Source organism: Microtus oregoni, unplaced genomic scaffold (genome assembly GCF_018167655.1).
Source record: "Microtus oregoni isolate MIOR12 unplaced genomic scaffold, Mior012 000191F_ref0000080, whole genome shotgun sequence".
Classification (NCBI taxonomy): domain Eukaryota; kingdom Metazoa; phylum Chordata; class Mammalia; order Rodentia; family Cricetidae; genus Microtus; species Microtus oregoni.
In genome coordinates, this window is record NW_024544850.1 from 176,793 (window position 1) to 187,856 (window position 11,064).

Here is an 11,064-nt window from a genome sequence, read left to right on the forward strand (position 1 = left end):
AGCTCGAGTCAAAGTCTAGATCGAGAGTCACACTCAAGAGATCAAACTGTGATTATTCTTCTACTAGCTCTGTCACTTAGAGCAAACTATTTAGCGTCTCTGTGGTCTGATGTCCTCATCTGTAAAATGAGGATACTAACAGTAATAGAATCTACAATATTGGATGCTCTGAGAATTAAATGTTTTAATGCACATAAAGCACTTACCATAGTGCATGGACCTAAAGTATACTATGAGTACTGCACCTTTTTCTCTTGGTGCCTACTCAAGCCCAATAGTAAACTTGACACTTTTATTAGTAGCTGAATAATAAATCTAATCCTGCTAACCTCATAGAAACCTTCTCTTCTCCCTACCAAGAGCATTTTGAACCATAGCCCACCTTCTCAGAACCCAGACCAACTGTAACTTACTTAATAGATGAAGACGCTAAGGTTTATGGATGAACAGACTTTATTTGAGGTCACACATCTAGTTAAGTGTTAAAAAGATAGGGTATGCCGGGCGGTGGTGGCGCACGCCTTTAATCCCAGCACTCGGGAGGCAGAGGCAGGCAGATCTCTGTGAGTTCGAGGCCAGCCTGGTCTACAGAGCTAGTTCCAGGACAGGCTCCAAAGCCACAGAGAAACCCTGTCTCGAAAAAAACAAAAAAACAAAACAAAACAAAACAAAATTATATAACTTTAAGAGGGCTAATTTTCAAAAGAATTACAAATATTTTTAAATTCCATAGTATCAGTTTCTACAAAAATCAATACACATAAACCAAACTTGTTTAGAATCCAAAAAAATTTTAAGAGATATAAAGAGGGCCAGGCAGTGGTGGCGCACGCCTTTAATCCCACCACTCTGGATCCAGGCAGAGGCAGGCGGATCTCTGTGAGTTCGAGGCCAGCCTGGTCTAGAAGAGCTAGTTCCAGGACAGGCTCTAAAGCCACAAAGAAACCCTGTCTCGAAAAAACCAAAAAAAAAAAAAAGATAGGGTATATAACAATGATAGAAGTAAAGAGTGGATATAAAAAAAATGTAAGAGAATCTTTTTATATTGAGTTTGCTAATTACCTTAGATATACTTATTATATTGAATAAAATATATTAAAAACAGTTTTATCTGTTTCTCTTGTGATAAAAAAACTATGGCTAACAAAATTTTAAAATGCATTAGTATCTAGCATATTCTACTAAACAGCAAGGTTTTATAGTATCAACATTTAAGGCATCAAATAACCAAACTTACAAATGAACACGTGAAATAAAACCAACTTGTTCACAATTCATACCCTGGACACTACAAAGGAAAAAAAAGCACAGAATGGCAAGGTTTAAACACAAACAAAAAAAAAGAGACCTATAAAACAAAAACACATATTTAAGTAAATCAAGTAACTAAGAAAAGCAAAAGTAAGACTTTTAAAAAGGAACTATACAAAACCTTATATAAAAATTCTCTATATAATTATACCAATTTTAGAAAGAAGTAATAATTCTAAGATGTATAGCACAAAACCCAAATATTTAATTCTATGATCAATGAGGACTGGGGAAATATCCAGTAAGGGACTTTTGAAAAAAATATTACTAACACGTAAAATGTTAAATGTTCAGAAACTCTATATCCTGACCTCTCATAATGGATCTTCAGATCAGGGCAAATTATGGCTTATAAACCCAATGTGTACATATTCTATACTTGGCCTTCAGAATTTAAAATAGATTTTTTTTCCAAAAGAGGAATGAACCTAAATTAGACTAAATTACAAGGCATGCTTATACTACTAGAAAGGAAATACTGTATAGTGTATCTTGCTGTATCAACTTGGCACTGCAGAGGCTACAAGAGGCTAAAGATGTAGTTCATACCTCGGTGACTGAGGACCCTGAATTCAGGATTCAATTCCCAGTACATACCCATATATATGCACACACATACACACTGGCGGGGGGAGATGGGAGAGAGACAACACAGACTGATTCATGTCTTTGGGCATATGATATGGTCTAGAGAGATCTGGAGTCACAGTCACCTGAAAGAACTTGTCAAGGTCAAAATTATTCTCAAAATATTTCAAAAGCTTTGGGGCTAAGAAAAAATAGTTCTAAGAAATAGGATATGTAGCTCAGAGGTAACACACTTAACCTAGCAGCACACATGAATTTCTGAAATTCAATGCCCAAGAAGTTATCTCTTTCACCTTTCCTCTATGGTTTTCAGGTTTTTTTTTTTAAGAAGAATGCACAGAAAGTAAATACCTGTCATACTTTTTATAAAACCAAATGTTATAGAAAGATTTGGAAAAATATGGACAGCAATAATCCAATTATCAAGTATCTTTGTTTTGTTTTGTTTTTTGAGACAGGGATTCAACCTAGTCCAGGCTGACTTTGAACTCAGCAATTCTTTTTCAATCTCCCAAGTGCTGCGATTATCGGCATGAGCCACTACACCTGACTTCAAGATCTTAATTTTCTAGAGGATACTCATTTTTCATTAAAAACCATAATTTATAAGCCGGGCGGTGGTGGCGCACGCCTTTAATCCCAGCACTTGGGAAGCAGAGGCAGGCGGATCTCTGTGAGTTCGAGACCAGCCTGGTCTACAAGAGCTAGCTCCAGGACAGACTCCAAAACCACAGAGAAACCCTGTCTCGAAAAAAACAAACAAAAAAAAAACATAATTTATATAACTTTAAGAGGGCTAATTTTCAAAAGAATTACAAATATTTTTAAATTCCATAGTATCAGTTTCTACAAAAATCAATACACATAAACCAAACTTGTTTAGAATCCAAATAAATTTTAAGAGATATAAAGAGGGCCGGGCAGTGGTGGCGCATGCCTTTAATCCCACCACTCTGGATCCAGGCAGAGGCAGGCGGATCTCTGTGAGTTCGAGGCCAGCCTGGTCTAGAAGAGCTAGTTCCAGGACAGGAACCAAAAGCTACGGAGAAATTCTGTCTCGAAAATAAAAAATTAAAACAAAAAAGGAGAGAGATATAAAGAGGCTATGGGACATCTCAAGTATCAATTAAGGGACGATAAAGAGATAAGTGACCACACAAAACACACACACCCACACACCCACACACACACACACCTGCCTTCGAAGACTATTAAAGCTATTTATATCACAAAAATTTCTAATAGTTCAAACTCTCTAGTGACCAGTAAAGAAAGAAGTCTGGTGGGGGTAACATGGCAAGGAAATTAAAGGCATAGAAATTAAATGCTTCCCTTTTAGTTAGAAGGCTACCATTCTGATCTGAAGGCAAAATTCTAGACAACTAAATAGAAGATGTTTCAAAATCAACTAACCTCCATGTTTAAGACATAAGTAGTCATTTATTGTTTTCACATTCCTCCCAAAGCTGCCTGAAAACTAAAAAACTGTAAGCTGTTCAGTATAAAAGCTAGACTCTCAAAAGGTTAATGTTTACCCTCAATGAAAAATGTAAATGATTCCAGACTGCCTTCACTATCAAATTGTTCTAACAAAATTGACACCTATGCAAGAAATGCCATACTTCCATATTGAAAGGAAAATGAAAGCTTAGCATTTTTTAAAAGATAAGATTTCCAAATCATAAAATCTCACACAATTTCTATAATCTAGCCAATAATTTTTAATTCAACAATCTCAAATGAGCCATTTCTCAGTACACTGATGGTAAAAGAAAATTTAGAAATGGGGAATTTATTTTTTTGAGCTCTAATAGGCATTCCTTTTATCCTCAAATATATACAACTACTCAAGCTGGGAAAGAACACAAGCTGAATGTGGGAGAAAAGACTGCTTATTTGTTTAATACTGAAACTCTCTTCATCAAAATATTCTTTTAACTCAGTACTAAATTGCAAATTTAGAAAGATCTGGTCCTCCAGCCTCAGGAATGGCACCTAATACCCAAATTACTTCAGTTTACAGGTATGTTTAGTATCTAGTCACTCTATATTATAAGAAAACTGAAAAAAAAAAACCTCAACCATTTCAATGCTATTTTTCATCTTTAATGCTCCTTTCTTTACTTATTCCTTATTGTAAGAAGTAGTCCAAGAGTGATGTCATGGAAAACAGCTTCCCTGGTCTTTAGAGATTGGATCCAGTGAGAATTCTAGGAAAAGACTCTATTGGGAAATAAAATCCCAAATCTTCAAAGCTGCATTTTAACATGAAATCACAAATCGTGCACTGTTAGCATTTTCATTCTCCCCAAGAATTATATAACTAACACAATCTTTTGGAAGCTCCTGAGTTTATGATACAGATTTTCTATAAGTCCATGATGCAGTATTAACTAAATTCAAAGATAGTAATCAAGAACAAAAGATACTTTTTCTATCTAACCTTATTTGCTTCAATGATTCAGCTAGATCCCCCCCCACAGCTTGCAGACAAGAGCCCAGGGCTTCACTGTGGGATGTAAGTGCTCTATCACTGAGATATACCCCCCACCTGATGAACTTTAGGTATCTCATATTAAAGAGAGAAAGCAGCTTACTCAGGTGGTGCAGCCTGATGACCTGGGTACCACCTCAGGGAAAAGGTAATAGAGAACCTACTCCTACAAGTAGTTCTCTAACCTCCACATTCATGCTGTGTAGCCTGTGCACATGTATGCACATACAATAAATAAATAAGCAAATAAGTAAATGTATTTTTTAAACATCTTATGGCCAGTGATATGACTCAGTGAGTAAAGGAGCCTGCTACCAAGTGTGATGATCTGAGCTTGATCCCTGGCTAGGCGTGGTGGAAGGAGAGAACCAACTCCTACAAGTTGTATTCTGACCTTCACATTCTTGCCGTGGCTCATAGGCATGTGCATTTGAATATACAAAAAGAGAAAAAATATGAAGGGCTGAGGATATAATTTAAAGGTATGGTGTTTGCCCAACACATAAAACCCTAGCTTCAACCTCTACCTCCAAGTATTAAAAAGAAGAAAAAAGTTGGGTAGTGGTGGCACACACTTTTAATCCCAGCACTTGGAAGGCAGAGGCAGGCGGATCTCTGAGTTCAAGGCCAGCCTGGTCTATAAGAGCTAGTTCCAGGACAGGCTCCAAAGCTACAGAGAAACCCTGTCTCGAAAGAAAAAAAAAGGAAAAAATAGAATATATTTTACTTTTTCACTCTTTATTATTCCAAAATTAAAAGTTCTGGGTCGAGAACGTCATTCAGTCAAAGAGCACTTGCCTGGTACATGTGGAGGCTCTGGGCAATTCAATCCTCAGCACCCTCTTCCAAAAATAGTTATAATTCTGGTCTACTGAGATGGCTCAATATGTAAAGGCACTTGCCCCCAAGACCGACTATCTAAATTCAATCAATTCTTGGGAACTAAATGGTGGAAGATGAGAACCAACTCCTGCATCGTCCTCTGACCTTCATATGTACACTCCTACATACACAAAGACACAGACAAAAAAATAATTTTTAAAAATTCTAACTTGAAAGGTTATCTACTGCCACATGTGTTGGTACACACTTTAATCCCAGTACTTACAGGCAGAGGCAAACAGATCTCTGTAAGTTCGAGGCTAGCCTAGTCTACATAGTGAGTTCCAGGACAGCTAGGGCTATGTAGAGACCCTATCTCAGAAAAACAAAGCAAAACAAAAACAAAAGGTCATCTACTTATTTTTTTACTGGGAGAAGGTTGTTTATTTGGAGACAGGGCTTCACTTTGTAGCCCTGGAGAGATTTGAACTCAGAAATCTACCTGCCTTTGCCTTCTTCATGCTTGAATTAAAGATCCGGGGAACCATTCCTGGCCCCCTTGTCATCTAAATTTTTTTTCATTTTGTGGTATGGGTGTTTTGGCTGCATATATGTCTGTGTACCATGAGAGTGCCTAGTGGCCATGGAAGCCAGAAGAGTCTAGGGTGACCTGGAACTGGAATTACATTTAGTTGTGAGCCAACATGTGGATGCTGGGAATTGAACCCTAATCCTCTAGAAGAGCAACTAGTGCTCTTAATCACTGAGCCATCTTTCTAGCCCCATGGTCATCTACTTTTGAGCCAACAGCAATACAAGGTATACCTAAGGAAAATGACCTATGGGAGCCTTTTTATTGGTTCCTAAAATGGCAACAATAAGCTCCTTCTACTCTTCCTTTTGTTGCTGCTGTTCCTAGAAAATTAGCCTCACCTCACTTGTTCCTTTTTGCCTAGGATTACTCTATCCAGGTATCTATGACTCCCTTTAGATCAGTCTCAATGAGACCTTGTCCCAAATCCCTCTTAAAATAACAGAACCAGTGGGCTTGGTGGTACCTTTTTTCAGCACTCAGGAGGCAGAGGCAGGAGGATCTCTGTGGGTTCAAGGCCAGCCTGGTCTACAGCCAAGATTACAGCACAGAGACCCTATCCTAAAAAAAGCAAACAAACAAAACATAAATAAATGGGGGCTGGAGAGATGGCTCAGTGGTTAAAACATAAATAAATATAGGGCCCGGGCCAGGCGGTGGTGGCGCGCGCCTTTAATCCCAGCACTCGGGAGGCAGAGGCAGGCGGATCTCTGTGACTTCGAGGCCAGCCTGGTCTACAAGAGCTAGTTCCAGGACAGGCTCCAAAGCCACAGAGAAACCCTGTCTCGAAAAACAAAAAAATAAAAAACAAAACAAAACAAAACCCCTCTATTCCATCAACCAAAGAATCCACATCTTCATCTCTGCTTTATTTTTTTCCTAATATATATTTAATGCTGAAGTAAAAAATTTTAAGATAGGGTCTCATATTCCAGGCTGCTTCTACTGAAGAAGACTCTCAACTGATCCTCTTGCCTCCCCCTCCTAGTACTAAAACTACAGAAATGGGCCACCATAGTTTTATTTTCTCTTCAAATAATTTTGTTTTGTGCCACATATAGTTAGCTACACATGCCTTTAATGCCAGTACATGGGAGGCTGAGGCAGGAGGATTACCCTAACTTTAAAGCAAACCTGGGCTACAGTGAAAAACTGTCTGGAAAAAAATCCAAAACAAAAAAATTGTTAAAACTATTACTACTAACTTGAATCCCCAGCACCTAGAACAGTGTGTATCACATAGTAAATGCTTAATAAATACTTGATCTATGAAGAAATTTACTTCACAAATCTCCATGTTCTATAACCACTCTCAATTTAAAGATGAAAAAAAATCCAAAATATGAGGTCAAGTTACTGGCCTAAGGTTATGATATTACATAACTAGTGTCCTCCCGAGTTCTCCAAGTTGTACACCTTTCTAATTAACTACCATTACTGCAAGCCCTCACCAATGACCAGCTTTCGTTGTTCTTCGGTTTTTAAAAAAGCCCAAAGGAGCTATGGTATTCTAGTTCTAAAGAAATTTCTGGTAATAAATTAATCTACAACATGCCCCCAACCCAGACTAAGATTCATTGTCCTAACTTAACATTCAGTCATGAAACATTTGCAATTTGAAAGCTCAAACCTGAGGGTGGGCCACCAATATCATAGGGAGAGGGGTCAAAATCGGGGGGGGGGGGGGATTCAAGTTAAAGGTACTAAAATATAGCACTTTTTCCTTTCTCCCATCTCTCGACTTGTCATGATGTATTTTTATTTGTTGATATAAGTTGTCCTAAGTAAAGAAAAATTCCAATTTGAAATTATTAACACAAATTTCACTATTCATTTATATTGCACAATGTCAATTTAACACATTAAAACAAGTTTGGGACTCCCCCCTTCTAAACACATGAATTCAGTCAAGCCAGTCTTGGTTCCACAATTTCATCCCTAAATAACCCACAACAAGGCAGAGATCAAACTCTGAAATTTTTGGTAACGTCGTGATCAGTCAAAATTATCTTTAGGACAAGGGATAAATCCAAAATATAAAAGCAGCCACTTTAAAGTTGGCTGCTCCTTTTCCAAATTAATCCTGCCCACCTTACATTATTCTGTCTTTTTACAAAACACAGAAGCATACTGTGAAAGACAACTGGTATTAGACTAGGGAATTAAAAAACACTTATTACCAACTAAAAATAATATACTCCAAAATGATCCTTTCACTTTTTATTGACTATTTTAAGTCAAAACATCCTACAGTTTTGAAACTCTAGCAAAATATTTTCAAACCACAAATATTACTAGCTTATTTTTCTGCCAAATTAGCCAGTAGTAAAGAGCATTAATTAACATCCTTTACCACTGACAAACTGTGACTCAAGGCACCTACTGAGTGTTGTGATTGAAAATAGAATTTAATTACACAAATATTACATTAAAAACTAAAATGTTGAGATTCATTACACATTTCTAGATCTATTAAGCATTGGAGAAATATGTATGCATTTGTAAGCTCTTCAAAAAACAATTTTCAAACGGGTAGAAGCATTCAGTCATCCTGTTCCCTAGACATGAAAAGCAAACATTGCAATTAGAGCATATACACTTTTAAAATGACAACGGCAAATCAGATGGCAAAGAGAAACTCTGAAAAACATAAGAAATATTCTGAGTCAGAAAAGGGCCTGAGAGGCCTAGAAAGATGCCAAGCCCTATAGTGACATGAGATCTGAATTAAAGAATACCGTTATTTTAAAGAAGCAGCTAGCATTTTGTAGGCGGCAAGCCAGCCAACGTGCCTATTAAACAGCCAATGATCACAGCACTGTTTTGCTATTCCGTACTTATTTACTTATAATATAGAAATTAAGAGGCACCAACAGTTAGCCACATTAACCACTCCAGCAAAGGGTACTTAAAAAAAAAAAAGAAATGACCTTACATTTGCGACGACACTTTGCAGCTATAGATTATTTTTACATACATGACCTCATATAGTCCTCACTACCTTCTGATGTGGCTCGGACTGACTGCGTTTCAGATAAGCAACTGAGGTTCTGCACGGGATTTTCTCAGCCACCCAGACGTTCCAATTCCACGCTTTATTGCCTCACAATCCGCACAGTTCTATTTCAGGCACAACTCGGATTTTTAAAGGGAAGGAACCGGTTAGGGGGAAAATAACCATGGTACCTGCAGCTCTGTGCTGCAAAAAATGGCTGAATTATGCTTCTTCCTTTTTTTTTTCCTCTCTTTCTGTCTCTCCCTCTCTCTCTGTTCCCCTGGAAAAAAAAATTTACATTTCAAACAATTTAAGTAAACTCAAAGACAAATCGGGTCCCAGCGTCTTAGGAAATGTTTGAGCGCCGCCGGTGCAGCAAGGGCCACGGAGCCCGTGCCTTCCTCGGGGCCGCGGGCAAAGCTCGGGCTCCGCAGGCCGGCGGCCAGGGGCGGCTACGCACCTCGGGGGTCCTGTCCAGCCTCTAGTGGACGGCAGTCTGCATCAGGAAGAAGCGGGCCGGTGGGCCGAACGGTGGGAGGGTCGGACGCCGGGCGCCGGCACGGACCTCGGGAGGCTCCCTAGACCTCTACAAGGGGCCGCTCCCTGGCCGCGCCGGGGCGCTCCGGCGCGGGGCGAGCGTGCGAACCCGAGGTCCCCTCAGAAGCAGTCCTAGGAAAGAAGACAGCGCTTGAGTAGCGAGTCCAGACAGTTGGGCTAGGCGGGAGGCGCACGGCTGGCGTCGGGGCCGGGGCCGGGGCCCAGACTTGCCGCTACCGGGGAGGGGAGGGGGGTGAGGCTCGCGGCAACCCCCCAACAGGGTTCGGCAAGAGCACACCGCGTAGGGCCACGAACCGGGAGAGAGCTGAGGGGGTCGAAGGCAATGGCAGAAACGCTAGCAGGAGCGAAGTCGGCGACGGTGTCTCCGGGTTTTTGCCCCGAAGCGCGCGGAGCCTCAGGATCACCCACGCCGGGGGTGGAGGAAAGCGGGAAAGGGGCGGGAAAGGGGCGGGGCGAGCGGGGCCACGAGCCAGGGGCCACAGGAGCCGCCCGGGGCCCGCCCAGGGAGGCGGGGCTGCTGGTAGGGGGCCCGGACCACCGGGTCGAGGACGTGGAAGCCGGCCTCTCCGTGGGAGTGGGCGGGAGCGGGAAGCCGCGGCTTCGAGAGGAGGCCAGAGAGGTCTCCTGAAACCCTGAGGGTGCCCCGTAGGGGCCAGCGCGCCGCCTGCCGGGTGTTTACCTTCTCCCTGGTCGAATGCCAATGCCGCCATCTTCGAACCAACGCGCGTCACTTCCGGCGCCACGGAGCGGGAGCGGGGTGTGGGAGCCAGGTAGTGGGAGGATTGTCCCACTGCGCGCCTCGTCCCTGAGGCGGGCCTGTCACAGTAGCGGGAACTTGGGAGGGGCTCCGAGGGAAAGAGGTAGCGGGGTGCTGCAGTCTGGAACCGATGAGACGTCTCTTCTGAGCACCGCCATCGGGGCTATAGAGGATCGGCGGTGCACCTCTCCCAGCGACCAGTGTCACTTCGCCTGCCCGGGAGGTGGGCCCTGAGGCGCTGCGGCGAACATGGGGTGCGCAAGTTGAGTGCTAGAAAACCCGGAAAATTCCATTTTTCGCATCTTGCACACCATGGGATGAGGGGAAGCTTTGCCCACAGTACCTGTTATAAAAGTGACTAGAGCAACACTAAATGACATCATTTCTATAAGGCAATTTGCAATGGGTCGTTGCGTCACAGTTCCACCCGGCTTATTGCATACTAATTACACATTTCACAGATACATTTCCCAGACATGAAAAAACTCATAGAAAATGGCATGACTTCACCACAGGGAGAAAAGTGCGGACTAAAAAAGCGGATTTCTTTCGCGGCAAAATAGGCAAGAACGAAGTGTGAGTGCGTGTGTGTGTGTGTGTGTTTACAAGTCTGCTATAGAATTTAAGGTCATGACCCTTAAATATCACATTTTCTTGATTTAAGAATATGGAACTACAGCAGAGGCCTCTTGTAAATTTATTATGGGTCTCTGTGAGGAAGTCGTAGATGACAGAAACACTTAGTGGAAGCCACTGGTTATACTACCAGTTTAAAATTAAGGCACCCATTGATCATTTCTGACCTTTGCAGATAGTTTTTTGGCTTCTCCTACCTCTACCTCCACCAAGGAAAATAAATTTAAGTTTTATCTTATCTAAATAAACTTATCTAAATAAACTTATCTAAATAAACTGACACCTGCAGCAGTAATTCCTGTTTTCAATTA

General features: G+C 41.2%; 1 protein-coding gene across 1 annotated transcript in view; it reads right to left on the reverse strand.

Moving 5' to 3' along the window:
- Nucleotides 1–10,054, reverse strand: part of LOC121445438 (kelch-like protein 15) — a 41,434-nt gene extending 31,380 nt beyond the window's left edge. The window contains exons 1-2 of the mRNA XM_041647578.1: nt 10,040–10,054; nt 9,263–9,471 (exon numbers count right to left, since the gene is read on the reverse strand). The gene's annotated coding sequence lies outside the window, so the exon portion shown is untranslated. The remainder of the gene's footprint in view (nt 1–9,262; nt 9,472–10,039) is intronic.
- Nucleotides 10,055–11,064: the final 1,010 nt, after the last annotated feature.